We start from the raw sequence: 14511 nt of genomic DNA on the forward strand, positions 1-14511 counted from the left end.
GCTTTAGCATCATTCCTTCCAAAGAAATCCCAGGGCTGATCTCCTTCAGAATGGACTGGTTGGATCTCCTTGCAGTCCAAGGGACTCTCAAGAGTCTTCTCCAACACCACATTTCAAAAGCATCAATTCTTCGGTGCTCAGCTTTCTTCACAGTCCAACTCTCAAATCCATACATGACCACTGGAAAAACCACAGCCTTGACCAGATGGACCTTTGTGGATTTATGTGTATGTACAACTGATTCATTTTGCTGTACACATGAAACTAACACAAGATCATAAATCAACTATACTCCAATAAAAATTTTTAAAAATTAAATCCACTTTTAATAAAAATAAAAGGAGAAAACTATGCCTCTTTTATAGGCAAAGTGAATATATAGATAAAGTATACAGAGAAACATGCTGCTGCTGCTGCTGCTAAGTTGCTTCAGTCGTGTCTGACTCTGTGTGACCCCAGAGACAGCAGCCCACCACGCTCTGCCATCCCTGGGATTCTCCAGGCAAGAACACTGGAGTGGGTTGCCATTTCCTTCTTCAATGCATGAAAGTGAAAAGTGAAAGTGAAGTCGCTCAGTCGTGTCCAACTCTTCGCAACCCCATGGATTTCAGCCTCCCAGGCTCCTCTGTCCATGGGATTTTCCAGGCAAGCGTACTGGAGTGGGTTGCCATTGCTTTCTGCAGAGATACATGCCAAATAGCCATTATCCCTGGGGACGGAGTAGAACTGACAGGCAGGAGAAATGCAACAAATATTGAAGGGAAGCATAACCTGTACTCTTTATCTTTTGTATTGTTTGAATTTTTGCAGTGAAGATGTATTTTTACTTGAAATACTAATTAAAATGTACCTAAACAGTTTAACTTTTATCAAAGTAATATATGTTAAATGTCAAATATTACTGAGTTAGAAAAAATATTAATCATTTGCTTTTACCCCAATTTTTACTGCCAAAAATAATTACTTTCAACTTTTTTCTTCTTGTATTTACCTCTACATTATTAAATAACATACTTACACTGTTATTTCTTAAATTTCATTTTAGATATTACCTAGTGAATTACAAATCAGTTAAGCTCTGGTTCTGCTACTTAACTGAGACCTGAATATGATGACTTAAATATACAGAAGTATATTATCTTACAAAAGATGAACGTATTGGTAGCCAGTCCAATGCTAATATATGATAGCTTGAACGTATCATCACAGCCCCAGGATCCTTTCAACTCTCTTGTCTACTATGATTGGTGTGTGTTCATTATTCTCATAGTCTATGATAATGGCAAAAACACTGACCATTACTTTCCTATTCCAGACCACCAAGCAGCAGAAGGCTCCTCAGTCCCTTTCAAGGAGATTTCCTGGAAGTACCTCTGTATACCTCTCCTGAACCTAAATATCTGACTGTACCTAGCTGAAAGTGAATCTGAAAAATGTAATGTTTTAACTGGAAAGATTAACCATCAGATATATCCATAATTCTATTACAAAGGAAGGAAGGAGAATGTATGTTGGGATGGGTAGCTTGCAGTCTCTAACACAATCCTAAAAAGAATTAACTCTCCTGTACATACCTACACGCCTACAGAGATATATACATATGCACACACACCACACGCACACACATACACCACATGCACACAGACAGAGCCTTCTTCCCCTCATCCTCCCAATACAGTTAAAATAATCTATCTAGTGTTGATGTTATTCTTCACTAGTGCATTACATGTTATGCCATGATCACGTTTTTTTCTTTACCATATGTTTATTTTTATATAATCCAGTATTTTTTAACTTTTTTTAAATTATGAAAGTATGACAACATATTTACAGGAGACTTGGAAAATACAGGACAAGGTTATATATAACCAATGTCCCTTACATCTCCTGCATTGGCAGGGGTGGAGCAGGAAAAATTTAAGATGAGTCTAGTACATTTTATGATGCCTGAAAGTAAGGAAGAGTTCAAGGGAAGACAGAGGCATTTTGAAAGGGCACAGGTGCCATGTGAAAGAGCTCCTAATGGCTGAACTGGAACGACTGAGCAACAAAATATATAACTGTAATGTTGCATTATAACCCACAAAATAAAAGTAAATGAATCCATATTGACATTTTTTTTTTAGGTTGTGATTTTATTTTATTTTATTTTTAAACTTTACATAATTGTATTAGTTTTGCCAAATATCAGAATGAATCCACCACAGGTATACATGTGTTCCCCATCCTGAACCCTCCTCCCTCCTCCCTCCCCATACCGTCCCTCTGGGTCGTCCCAGTGCACTAGCCCCAAGCATCCAGTATCGTGCATCGAACCTGGACTGGCATCTCGTTTCATACATGATATTTTACATGTTTCAATGCCATTCTCCCAAATCTTCCCACCCTCTCCCTCTCCCATATGGAATTTAGAAAGATGGTAACATATTGACATTAACAAATAATTTAATAAATAGGAGAGAAGAAACAGTTGTTCCTTACAGAAAAACTCCAATTAAAAAATATAGAAGGAATGAGAAAAAGAAAAAGCATTAGACAAGAACAATAATAACTGTTGTAAGCAAAATCTATGGTAAAAAGTAGGTGAAAGTTTAAGGAGAAATAGAACATTTGAATATTCTCAAAAATAACTTTGAGAATATTATTAATTATAATTAACTAACATTTATTAATTATAAAGGGAAAAATGATAATTTTTCAATGGAGGAAGCTGGAAACACCACCTCAGCCAAGTGATCAAGGTTTAACAACATCTGCAAAAAAACATATTGAGGTTATTACACTTTGACTTGATACACTGGAAAGGGCACATCATTTCTGTAGTATTCTTGCTAAAAAATTAATACTGTCTATAAAACTATGGGTAAACATCAGACAAACCCAAATTGAGGGGATTCTACAAAACAATTGACCAGTTCTCTTCAAAAACCTCCAGTCACAAAAGACAAAGAAAGACTGAGGAACTGTCACAGATCAAAGAAGATTAAAAGATACGAGGTCTAAATGCAATCAGTCTAAATTCAATTTGACCCCAAATTGAACTGTGACTGGAAAAAAGATGTCAGTGGAAAAATTGATAAAATCAAATAAAATCTGTAGGTTAGTTAATAGTATTATACCAATGCTAATTTCTTAATTTTTATAATTGTACCACATTGACGGAACATGTTAACATTGGAGGGGCTTGGTATAGTGCTGTACTATTTTTGCAACCTTCTACAAGTCTAAAATTATTTCAAAATAAAAAGTTATAAAATCACTTGTATATATGTAATGAATAATTTGTACATGTGAATGTATCTGTGTTACAAACTATGCTGTAAAAAGGTATAACAAAAATGAAACACCTTCATGGTCAATATTAGAGAAACATTAAGTAACCTATGTTCCTATAGAATACTATATTTTAAAAAAAGAATGAAGTAGATCTTTATGTCCTGGCATGGAAAGAATGCCAAGACTTAACAAGAAAAAAAACAAAAAGCAAGTTGTAATTTACAGGTCAACAAGAGTTTCCAAACACTCCTTGTGTGAATGTAAATTGCACAACTACTTTGACTAAATAGTAGGACCTATGAAACCTGGCCATATGCATAATGCCATGACCCAGAATTTCCACACCTGGTACATATCCAATAGAAAAATGTGCTTAAATGTTTACCAAAGACATGCATACAAATGTTCATGGCAGCACTGATTTTAACAGCCCCAAAGTGTGAACAGCCAAATGCTTATTCATAGCAGAATAGATAAATCCATCATGGTATATTCATACCATGGAAAACTGAATAGCAATAAGAATGAACGAACAGCAGTTACCCATAACAAGATGGGATGCATCTCGCAAACATAATGCTAAGTAAAGAAAATTAGGCAAAAGAATACACACCCTATTATTCCATTTACATAAAGTTCAAAAATAGGCAAAATTAATCCGTGGTGTTATAAGTCAAGGCTAGTTTCCTTTAAGTAGATGACTGAGATAAGTACAAGAGGGCTTCTAGGGGGATGTCAATGTTCAGTTTCATGATCTGGGTGCTGATTACATGAGAAATTCACTTTGTGAAATTTAGTTTTAGCTGTACATGTATTATTTGTGCATTTTTCTCTTATATATGTTATACTTCAGTAAATTTTATAAAAATAAAATAGAATTAAAAAAGCACCTAATCTCATTATATGTGTTTATCTAAGGTTGATAAATAGGTTAAAAAGTCCAGAAATATTTGAATAAAATTTAATCTCATTAGTATATTTTGGGGTTAAATGAAATTTGTATAAACATTCCTTAATAAAACATGTGGAATATAGCCAATATTTTATAATAACTGTAAATGGAGTATAACCTTTAAAATTATATAAAAATTTAAATTCTTTTAAAAAGCCCATTGCAGCTATTAAGATTTACCCAGAAAATAATTCTAGGACTTCCCTGGTGGTTCAGTGGATGGGAGTCCACCTGCCAATGCAGGAGACACAGGTTGGATCACTGGTCCAGGAAGATTCCACATGCCACAGAGCAACTCAGCCTGTGAACCACAACTACTGAGCCTGAGGTGTAGAGCCCACGAGCCACAACTACTGAGCCTGTGTCCTGCAACTACTGAAGACTGTGTGCCTAGAGACTGTACTCCACAACAAGAGAAGCCACCATAACGAGAAGCACGCACACCACAGTGAAGAGTAGCCCCCACCCCACTCACCGCAACTAGAGAAAGCCGACACACACAAAAAGGACAGCAACAAACACCCAGCACAGCCAAAAACAATACATATTTTTTAAAAGAACTTGAAGATTTTACAAACATTTTCCTATTTGTAATTAGGAAAAAAAATACACATTAAAACTTTATAACATCATATTCCCCAAATGAATATTACTTGTAAATCACATCTCAAGCCCTCTGACAACACTCCCTGATAAGTTAGGTCACATTAGTTCACTCTGTTTTGTCTTTGCTAACGCTACTTTACTTCTTTCAATCAAACTGATGTGGCTAAAAATGACATTCATGAAAGGTATTAATGTTCACTTTTATTGTATATATTGTTTATGAAATAAATAATTCATAAAATATTGTAATCCAATATGTACTATGCAAGCACACGCTTTTCTCTAAGAGTCATAATACTGCATGGAATTTGAACACTATGTTGACTGATGTGAGGACATGCTGTTGTCTCGTCAGAGGGTGTTCCTGAAAACAGTTAAGACCAACAGCATGTTGTAGTGGACAGAGTCCTGTACTGGGAGTTAGATGACTTGTATTATAACCCTCTTGCCAATGCAACCATGAGAACAACACAGTCATTACCCTTATCTATTTTCCAGTTTTTCCCTTAGCCAACTTGATTAAAATGGATTGTGGTAAGAATCCCAGAGTTCTAAAACAAATTTGGGAAAGGTATTATTGTCTCTTCTTACATACTTTCATTTGGATCATTATCGGCATTATTCATAATGAGAATATTCTAAAGGAAAATACTTTTAAATGTCCTTTTAACTTCCCTCCATTCTGTAGTCAAATGCTTTAGAAAAGACAACAAGAAAGCCAATCACATCATCGGGTATTTTACCACTTGAAGCCTAAACTTCTTTTTGTCAAGCTCTTGGCTCGAAGAATTCACTTATTTTTAGTCTTTCCATCAAACTGGTTTTGCAGCAATTTGAGATGACAGATTGAAGTTCAAGGTATGAAAAAATTAGAGTGGAGGATTTTCAGGATTGTGTCCTACCAAGACCTGACAGGCAAAGGCATCTAACTATCAAGGGGAAAATTAGAATTGCAACAGAGAAATCAATCAAAACAAGATAGTACTTCAAGAGTTCTTGGGAAATGGATTTTAGACATTGACATATGACTACCAGAAGTGGCTGCTGTAACCACTCTATTGGAATCAATCACTATCTAAATGCATCCAGAAAATTACATTACCTTTCCAGAAAACAGACAATGAGAGTGGGAAGCCCACGTATGTAGGTAGGTAAATCACGTAGGATTCAATTAAACTAGAAAGAATTCTTATTTTGCAGAGAAAAGTCATAAGCACTCTGTAAAACCCCAGAGGCAGAACCCAAGCTCCTTTACCTATTATCAGGACCTTTGGCAACTTTAACAATGTCAACAAGAGATTACAGAGGATCGGAAATGTCACTAACATATAAGTTCTACTGTATAGAAGAGTAGCAATATTTAAGACAAAATTATTTGTGAACACAATTTCCTCTTGCGTGGCATTCTATTCCTTTTATTTAAAAAAATTAGTGTGATATTTATATCTTACTGCTAAAGTTCTAACTTGGTTATCAAAATATATTCTTCTGCCAAAGCAGTTTTACTTTTATCCTGAAGAATCATTACCCTGGTTCAATTCAGTCACTCAGTCGTGTCCGACTCTTTGCGAGCCCATGGACTGCAGCACAGCAGGCTTCCCTGTCCATCACCAACTCCTGGAGCCTACTCAAACTCATGTCCATCAGCTGGTGATGCCATCCAACCATCTCAAGCTCTGTCGTCCCCTTCTCCTCCTGCCTTCGATCTTTCCCAGCATCAAGGAGTTTTCCAATGAGTCAGTTCTTCTCATCAGGTGGCCAAAGTATTGGAGTTGCAGCTTCAGCATCAGTCCTTCCAATGAATATTCAGGACTGATTTCCTTTAGGACGGACTGGTTGGATCTCCTTGCTGTCCAAGGGACTCTCAAGAGTCTTCTCTGACATCACATTTCAAAGCAAAAATTCTTCGGCACTCAGCTTTCTTTATAGTCCAAGTCTCACATCCATACGTGACTGCTGGAAAAACCAGAGCTTTGACTACATGGACCTTTGTTGGCAAAGTAACGTCTCTGCTTTTTAATATGCTGTCTAGGTTGGTCACAGCTTTTCTTCCAAGGAGCAAGTGTCTTTTAATTACACAGCTGGAGTCACCATCTGCAGTGATTTTGTAGCCCAAGAAAATGAATTCTGTCACTGTTTCCACTGTTTCCCCATCTATTTGTCATGAAGTGATGGGACCAGATGCCATGATCTTAGTTTTTTGAACACTGAGTTTTAAGCCAGTTTTTTTCACTCTCCTCTTTCACTTTCATTAAGAGGCTCTGTAGTTCTTCTTCGCTTTCTGCCATAAGGGTGGTGTCATCTGCCTATCTGAGGTTATTGATATTTCTCCTGGCAATCTTGATTCCAGCTTGTGTTTCTTCCAGTCCAGCGTTTCTCATGATGTACTCTGCATAGAAGTTAAATAAGCAAGGTGACAATATACAGCCTTGACATACTCCTTTCCTAATGTGGAACCAGTGTATTGTTCCATGTCCAGTCCTAACTGTTGCTTCTTGACCTGCATACAGATTTCTCAGGAGGCAGGTCAGGTGGTATGGCACTCTCATTTCTTTAAGAACTGTCCACAGTTTGTCGTGATCCACACAGTCAAAGGCTTTGGCATAGTCAATAAAGCAAAAGTAGATGTTTTTTTGGAACTCTCTTGCTTTTTCGATGATCTAGCAAATGTTGGCAATTTGATCTCTGGTTCCTCTGCCTTTTCTAAACCCATCTTGAACATCTGGAGGTTCTCAGTTCACGTACTGTTGAAGCCTAGCTTGGAGAATTTTGAGCATTACTTTGCTAGCATGTGAGATGAGTGCAATTATGTAGTAGTTTGAATACTCTTTGGCATTGCCTTTGTTTGGGATTGAATGAAAACTGACCTTTTCCAGGCCTGTGGCCACTGCTGAGTTTTCCACATTTGCTGGCATATTGAATGCAGGACTTTTACAGCATCATCTTTAGGATTTTTAACAGCTCAACTGGAATTCCATTCCTCCACTAGCTTTGTTTGCAGTGATGCTTTCTAAAGCCCACTTGACTTCGCATTCCAGGATGTCTGGCTCTAGGTGAGTGATGACACCATCGTGATTATCTGGGTCAAGATCTTTTTTGTATAGTTCTTCAGTGTATTCTTGCCACCTCTTCTTAATATCGTCTGCTTCTGTTAGGTCCATACCATTTCTGTCCTTTACCGTGCTCATCTTTGCATGAAATGTTCCCTTGGTATCTCTAATTTTCTTGAAGAGATCTCTAGTTTTTCCCTTTCTATTGTTTTCCTCTATTTCTTTGCATTGATGGCTGAGGAAGGCTTTCTTATCTTTCCTTGCTATTCTTTGGAACTCTGCATTCAGGTGGATATATCTTTCCTTTTCTCCTTTGCCTTTAGCTTCTCTCTTCTTTCTCAGCTATTTGTAATGTCTTGTCAGACAACCATTTTGCCTTTTTGCATTTGTTTTTCTTGGGGATGGTCTTGATCACTGCGTCCTGTACGTCACGAACCTCTGTCCATAGTCTTCAGGCACTCTGTCTTTCAGCTCTAATCCCTTGAATCTATTTGTTACTTCTACTGTATAATCATAAGGAATTTGATTTAGGTAACACTTGAAAGGTCTAGTGGTTTTCCCTACTTTCTTCAATTTAAGTCTAAATTTGGCAATAAGGAGTTCATGATCTGAGCCACAGTCAGCTTCCGGTGTTGTTTTTGCTGACTGTATAGTACTTCTCCATCTTTGATTGCAAATAATATAATCAATGTGATTTAGGTATTGACCATCTGGTGATGTCCATGTGTAGAGTCTTCTCTTGTGTTGTTGGAAGAGGGTGTTTGCTATGACCAGTGCATTCTCTTGGCAAAACTGTTAGCCTTTGGCCTGCTTCATTATGAACAATCTTATGTTTGCCTAATTTAGAAGCTGCAAATCAGTTCCTGAATATGTTTTATTTGACTTGCAGAGTGTCTGTTTTTTTTAATGAGAACTACTTTAAAATTTGAGGGATTTTTACATAAAGATGCATATTCTCTGCTTTTCTGTAAAAATCAAGCAATTCAGAAACAACAGCCCACAATTCTGTCTCCTGGAGCAGCTGCCTCATGCAATGAACATGTGCTTTTCTGAGCACTGTAGTTCCCACCCAGCCTGTTTAATTCACTTATTCTGGATACCTGTTTTACTCCACAGGAATTTGATTTGCCTTTCTGCCTTCTAAAATGAGGCCAGCTGAATGAGCCTTTGGCTACTTCAAATATTTTCTTCTTTCAAAATTACAAAAGATGGTTGTCTGTCACTCACTTGAGGAATCCTGTAGAATAAATTAATTCTATTTTTACTTTGAAAAATAAAAATGTATATACCTATCTCTATCTATATATCTATCTGTCTATCTGTCTATCTAACTAGAAAGAACATTAACAACCATAGAGGAAAAACCTAAATTTATACTGACAGTTACCAAGATATTAAAACTTGAAGGCAAGGAGAAACCATGACTGCTTCAAAATTGCAGTGGTTCCTTAATTGAAAGATTAGTTGATATCTACCCTGCTGACAGCAATTTGGCTGTCATATAGCTGGCAAGAATAGGCATTTTCATCTCCTTTCCCATGAAACAACAAACACAGTAAAACTGCAGAAAGAAATGACCAAGCACCAACTATGCAAATGGCCCAATGCAACATGCTTTACAGATGTTCTAATTTAAGCTTTTACGGTTTAGCTCCAGCTTCTCAATCTCCTTTTAGTACCAATTAAGGGATTTTTGCCTGATATTTAGCAGTTTCCTCACCATACCAAATGTTTCATTAACCCTTATTTTAGTGTTATCAAGGTGTGTTCTACAGTACGCCTCCACCACAATTAATGGTTTCATAGGAAACTATGATTGCAAAAAACAGATTTCTTTATCGTAAGACTTCTCACAGCTTTTAGTATGCTAATATGTAAAAAAAAATCACCAAAAGAAGACAGATGTAGAGTATGTTTCAAACTTAAAATCTGACCACAGAATACTTCTTTAGTAATATTTCTCAGGAATCCCTTTGAACATACTTTGAGGGTGTTCTATTTTCAGTATTAATAACCATTCTATGTGATAACTTTTTGTTTAAAGTAATGTTCATTTCAATAGAGTGTCAGAACACATCCACGAAAGGCAGAAAGTCGACCAGATCAGCGGGTACTCCCAACAAGAACAGAGATTCTTCTTTCCTTACTGAGCCCTGAAAAGGACTCACATCTGGCCACATAAGCTGTCCCCTTCAGAGGGACTCCTGCCCAGGAGGTATTCTGCTCCATTAAAGACTTCCTTCTCCTACACAATATTTCAGGGATTGTCTCAGGCTCGGCTCTACAAGCTTTCTTGATAACAAAGTGGTTTCCAACTCCAGACCCTTTTTTTCATCTCTAAGTTCACCCTTGATCCACTGCTTTCAACTTAGACTCCTTGGGCAGGCCAATGAGCCAAATCCTGTTCCTAACCTGCAGGACACAACTGGGGCACATTCACTACCCAAAAACCAATTTTCTACCCCAAACCTAGACAATTTATTTGATTTTCAAAGAAGAGTGATAGTACTGCACTTAAGGATGCTGTTCCTATAACCTTGGTGAAGTTGAATGTTAATATTTTGATTATTAATGATCAGTAAGGCCAATCCACTGTTTACCCATCTATTTCCCATGAAGTGATGGGACCGGATGCCATGATCTTTGTTTTCTGAATGTTGAGCTTTAAGCCAACTTTTTCACTCTCCACTTTCACCTTCATCAAGAGGCTTTTGAGTTCCTCTTCACTTTCTGCCATAAGGGTGGTGTCATCTGCATATCTGAGGTTATTGATATTTCTCCCAGCAATCTTGATTCCAGCTTGTGCTTCTTCCAGTCCAGCGTTTCTCATGATGTACTCTGCATATAAGTTAAATAAGCAGGGTGATAATATACAGCCTTGACATGCTGTGATTCATGGGGTCGCGAAGAGTTGGACACGACTGAGCGACTGAACTGAACTGAAGGCCAATCCAAAAGACACGTGAAGGGACCTAGTGAACAGTATATTCTCATACCCACAAGTTATCCCATAGTTAAATTCACAAAGTCTGATCTATCTGATTTTCAGATTATTTCCCAAGAGGCCCATGCCATGAACTTCAAGATTTATGAATAAAAATTAAGAGCCAAAGAAGGTTTGTCCAATGCTAGTTCTTCACCATGATCTTGAATACAAAACTACATTATTTTAGACTTCTCTACTCTCCAAAATTTAGAACCTGAAACCTCCCCTGACAGCAAAGGCATAGTTAGAATTCCAGAGCCCCTCAGTAATGGAGATTCTCCTATATATCTTGATCTTACAAGGCTCCAGTATCCCACAAAGGGCTCTACTGAAAAACAGAAGCCGACTAAGGAAGACCTCTTGAAAGTTTTTGAATAGCTACTTTACTGCAAACAGGAAGCTATCATTAGCGGACCTGAGGCACTTCAAACAACCTGACCATCAAACCAGGCTAAATATTAGCAATAATTCTCTCCACTCAGTCTCATCTATTCATTTATTCATTTATCAAAAAACTTCAGTTAATTCAGAAGACTTGCTGGTTGGTTAACTGGCACTAAAGGTTAAGTACTATAACAGCAGGCATGCATAGAATTTTATGTAAGCACAGAGAAGAATTCAGTCAAGGAAGTTATATTGGTAAAAGATGAATTAGGGTTAGTGTAGGGCAGAGGAGGGCCTAACAAGCGAGGAATTGCAGAAGGGTATTAGCCAAACCAGAGAAGCTTGAGAGAAGAGCATATTCTGGTTAATTCTTGGTGGTTCCTGTGGAGTGAAAACAATTAAGAGCAAACTGAAGATCATGTGAGCCATGTTATGGAATGTACACTTTTCCCTCAGTGCTAGAGGGCACTGGAGGATTTGAGGCAGGAATCAGATTTGCCTTTTAGAAAGACTGTTCTGTCAGAAGTCACTAAGAAACTTGCACAGAGACTGAAATTCAGGAACATGTGAGGAGAACCCTCGCCTCCTATCAGTCCTCTCCTTTAGAATCTTGTTTCGCCTATACAGTTCAACTTATAGATGTTTTCACTGATTGAGAGCATCAGTCAGTGCTTACTCTACTTCACAACTATTGCCATGTGATTCCCCCACTTAGAGACTCGACTCCTGCCCTCAAGCCTTTCCCCTCCCTCCTCTCTCTCCTGCTTGTTTCCTAACACCGATTCTGACTCCAGGCCTGAGTTCAATAGAATTAAAGACTTGAATGTAAAATGTGAAAACATAAAACTCCTAGAAGAAAACATAGTGGTAACCTCATTGCATTAGTCTTAGCCATGTTTTTGTGCACCTGTCTCCAAAAGCAAGGGAAACAAAAACAAACATAAACCAATGGGGACTATGTTAAATTAAAAAGCTTCTGCACAGTGAAGGAAACTATCATCAAATTGACAAAAAAAAAAAAAAAAACAAACCTATGGATGAAGAGAAAAATACTTGCACATCATATATCCAATAAGGGGTTAATTTCCAAACTATATAAGAAATCCATACAACTCAATCTCAAAAAACAAATAACCTGATTTATAAATGGACAAGAGACTTGAACAGACACTTTTCCAAAGAAGACATACAAATAAGTCAATAGGTATATGAAAAGGTGCTCAGTATCACTAATCATCGGGGAAATGCAAATCAAAACTACAATAAGGTATCACCTCTGTTGACTGAAAAAAAATGCACAACATGAGAGTTGTGAGTTAAGTTTTATTTGAGGACTATAGCCCAGGAGACAGCATTTCAGCTTTGAGAAATGGCTCCAAAGAGGTAGCGGGGAAGGTCAGTATATACGTGATTTTGGTACATGCAATCATCCTCATATTATTTTGCAAAAGATTTCTGCTAGTCTTGTGAATATTACGAGGAGCAGATGTCACCATGAAGGATTTGACTGCTTTTCTAGATATTTGGAGATGCAAGAATTGGGTTCATAAAATTGTCTCCTGAAAGTATCTATCTCCTGTTCCACCAGTTTTTCTCAGAGCACAGAGTGCATCATTCCTGATCTCCATACTGAACTCCTTTCGGGGGTATTGAAGGTCAACAGCTGCAGTGGCTCATAATTTGATTCTTGTTGAGGTAGATGGCAAGCACCAATTTGTAGGTGACTCTTTATACCTGTTAGAATGGCTATTATCAAAAAGACAAGGAATAACAAATATTGGAGAGGATGTGGAGAAAGGGGAACTTTCATATTCTTTTGGTGGGACTATAAGCTGGTGCAGCCACTATGGAAAACAGAAAGGAGATTCCTCAAAAAATTAAGAATACAACTACCACATGACCCAGCTATTCCACTTCTGGGTATTTATCCAAAGAACACAAAAACACTAATTCAAAAAGATAAATGCAGCCCTGTGTTTACTACAGTATTATTTACAATAACCAAGATATAGAAACCACCTACGTGTCCACTGAAGGATAAACAGATAAAGAAGCTGTGGTATGTACACTCAATGGACTACTACTCAACAACTAAAAGGATGAAATCCTACCATTTTGTGACAACATGGATGGACCTTGAGGGCATTATGCCAAGTGAAATAAAAGTGGAAGTAGGTCAGTCGTGTCCGACTCTTCGCGACCCCATTGACTACACAGTCCATGGAACTCTCCAGGCCAGAATACTGAAGTGGGTAGCCTTTCCCTTCTCCAGGGGATCTTCTCAACCCAGGGATCGAACTCAGGTCTCCCATATTGCAAGCAGATTCTTTACCAGCTGAGCCACAAGGGAAGCCCTAAGTGAAATGCTTATGATTATGATTCCACTCATATGTGGAATATAAAACAAACAAACAAAACAAAAACTCATAGATACAGTGAACAGATTAGTGGTTATCAGAGGGGAAAGATGTTGAGGGGTGAGCAAAACAAGTAAAGGGGGTCAACTGTATGGTGATGGATGGTTACTAGATTTGTAGTGATGATCACTTTGTAGTGTATAGACATGTCAAATCATAATTCTGTTTACCTGAAACTTATATAACTTAAAAAAGGTTCTTCTGGAGTGTCACAGTATAAACAAATATAAAGATGTCTATCTAGTTTCCCATAAATACTGCACTGTGCTTTGGTAAAATAGAAACATGCTTTTAGAAAATAAATGCCCATATTCAAGGTTGCTGCCTTTTTTCTTACATACCTTCTGTCAAAGAAATGCTCTTTGATATCAGGGGTGAACTGATAATGCTGATCTCAATTAACAGCATAGAGACACCTCAGAGTTGCCTGATAAATATAATGTAATATTACAACTTAACTGACTCCAAATATACTAACGAGGAATTTCTGACAGTTGGAACAAAAGAATGCACTTTAGTTTATCTGCATTATTTATGATGGAAACATTAATTTAATAATGACTTACAACTTCAGAATAAGTACGAACTATTTACATTTAGAAGTAAGTAAAAAGTATAACATTAGGTTTGTGCTGTGTGTGTGTGCTCAGTCATGTCTGACTCTTTGTGACCCCATGGACTTCTCTGTACATGGAATTTTCCAGGCAAGAATACTAGAGTGGGTTTCCATTTCCTATTCCAGGGGATCTTCCCGACCCAGGGATAGAACCCACGTCTCTTGTGTCTCCTGAACTAGCAGGTTGATTCTTTACCAATGCTCTACCTAGAAAACCCAACATT

General features: G+C 37.5%; 1 protein-coding gene across 3 annotated transcripts in view; it reads right to left on the reverse strand.

Annotated features, from left to right (window-relative positions):
* The window catches only part of LEKR1 (leucine, glutamate and lysine rich 1), a 214155-nt gene that overhangs the window by 151105 nt on the left and 48539 nt on the right, over positions 1–14511 (reverse strand). The gene's annotated exons all lie outside the window — the stretch shown is intronic.

The sequence above is a fragment of the Bos taurus genome, chromosome 1 (assembly GCF_002263795.3).
Source record: "Bos taurus isolate L1 Dominette 01449 registration number 42190680 breed Hereford chromosome 1, ARS-UCD2.0, whole genome shotgun sequence".
In the NCBI taxonomy this organism is placed as follows: Eukaryota; Metazoa; Chordata; class Mammalia; order Artiodactyla; family Bovidae; genus Bos; species Bos taurus.